The sequence below is a fragment of the Brassica napus genome, unplaced genomic scaffold, assembly GCF_020379485.1.
Source record: "Brassica napus cultivar Da-Ae unplaced genomic scaffold, Da-Ae ScsIHWf_265;HRSCAF=440, whole genome shotgun sequence".
Taxonomy (NCBI): Eukaryota; Viridiplantae; Streptophyta; class Magnoliopsida; order Brassicales; family Brassicaceae; genus Brassica; species Brassica napus.
Window position 1 is genome coordinate 230,001 of NW_026015952.1, and position 2,500 is coordinate 232,500.

Here is a 2,500-nt window from a genome sequence, read left to right on the forward strand (position 1 = left end):
GACAGCCCACGTGCGCCAAAATCACCCGAACAGTCCACAGGAAGGGCCAGCATGCTGATATGTGTACTGACGGACGACCACGGACGTCCTATGTGTACTGACGGACGGCCACGGACGTCCTGTGTGTACTGACGGACGTCCTGTGTGTACTGACGGACGTCCTGTGTGTGCTGACGGACACACGGACACACACGGACGTCCCGCGTGTGCTGATGGACGTCCTGTGTGTGCTGACGGACGGCCACGGACGTCCTCTTTGTACTGACGGACGTCCTGTGTGTGCTGACGGACAGCCACGGACGTCCTCTGTGTACTGACGGACGGCCACGGACGTCCTTTGTGTGCTGACAGACGTCCTGTGTGTACTGACGGACGTCCTGCGTGTGCTGACGGACACACGGACACACACGGACAGCCACGGACGTCCTGCGTATGCTGACGAACGTCCTGCGTGTGCTTACGGACGTCCTGTGTGTGCTGACGGACGTCCTGTGTGCACTGACGGACACACGGACACACACGGACAGCCACGGACATCCTGCGTGTTCTGACGGACGTCCTGCGTGTGCTGACGGACGTCCTGTGTGTTCTGACAGACGTCCTGTGTGCACTGACGGACACACGGACACACACGGACAGCCACAGACGTCCTGCGTGTGCTGACGGACGTCCTGTGTGTACTGAACAGACAGCCCACGTGGGCCAAAATCACCCGAACAGTCCACGGAGCGTGCTGATATGTGTACTGATGGACAGCCGGACATCCTGTGTGTGCTGACGGACGGCCACGGACGTCCTGTGTGTGCTGACGGACACACACGGACGTCCGTGTGTGTACTGAACAGACACCCCACGTGGGCCAAAATCACCCACGGACAGCCAAAATCACCCGAGAAGCCAAAAATGCAAAAATTAATATTTTTGAAGAAAGTTTTCTGAAAGGAAACATCAAAAATATGTCAACAAAGAGTTTAGGATGTCAAGTGTTGATCAAAAGTTGCTGTAGACATCCGTTTAGACCACAAAACTCCGACCTTTGTAGCATGCAAAAGACATGGTTAGAAGCAAAAGCATGTCCAGATCAGTACACGGATCAGTCCACGGGAAGGGCCAGCATGCTGATATGTGTACTGACTTGGTGCATCAGTTGTCCAAAATCAGTACACGGACAGTCCACGGGAAGGGCCAGCATGCTGATATATGTGGTCAGCATGCTGATATATGTTCAGTACACGGATCAGTACACGGACAGTCCACGGGAAGGGCCAGCATGCTGATATGTGTACTGACATGGTGCATCAGTTGTCCAAAATCAGTACACGGACAGTCCACGGGAAGGGCCAGCATGCTGATATGTGTGGTCAGCATGCTGATATGAGTTCAGTACACGGATCAGTCCATGGACAGTCTGTGTGTGCTAACGGACAGGCACGGACGTCCTGTGTGTACTGAACAGACAGCCCACGTGCGCCAAAATCACCCGAACAGTCCACAGGAAGGGCCAGCATGCTGATATGTGTACTGACGGACGACCACGGACGACCACGGACGTCCTATGTGTACTGACGGACGGCCACGGACGTCCTGTGTGTACTGACGGACGTCCTGTGTGTACTGACGGACGTCCTGTGTGTGCTGACGGACACACGGACACACACGGACGTCCCGCGTGTGCTGATGGACGTCCTGTGTGTGCTGACGGACGGCCACGGACGTCCTCTTTGTACTGACGGACGTCCTGTGTGTGCTGACGGACAGCCACGGACGTCCTCTGTGTACTGACGGACGGCCACGGACGTCCTTTGTGTGCTGACAGACGTCCTGTGTGTACTGACGGACGTCCTGCGTGTGCTGACGGACACACGGACACACACGGACAGCCACGGACGTCCTGCGTATGCTGACGAACGTCCTGCGTGTGCTTACGGACGTCCTGTGTGTGCTGACGGATGTCCTGTGTGCACTGACGGACACACGGACACACACGGACAGCCACGGACATCCTGCGTGTTCTGACGGACGTCCTGCGTGTGCTGACGGACGTCCTGTGTGTTCTGACAGATGTCCTGTGTGCACTGACGGACACACGGACACACACGGACAGCCACAGACGTCCTGCGTGTGCTGACGGACGTCCTGTGTGTACTGAACAGACAGCCCACGTGGGCCAAAATCACCCGAACAGTCCACGGAGCGTGCTGATATGTGTACTGATGGACAGCCGGACATCCTGTGTGTGCTGACGGACGGCCACGGACGTCCTGTGTGTGCTGACGGACACACACGGACGTCCGTGTGTGTACTGAACAGACACCCCACGTGGGCCAAAATCACCCACGGACAGCCAAAATCACCCGAGAAGCCAAAAATGCAAAAATTAATATTTTTGAAGAAAGTTTTCTGAAAGGAAACATCAAAAATATGTCAACAAAGAGTTTAGGATGTCAAGTGTTGATCAAAAGTTGCTGTAGACATCCGTTTAGACCACAAAACTCCGACC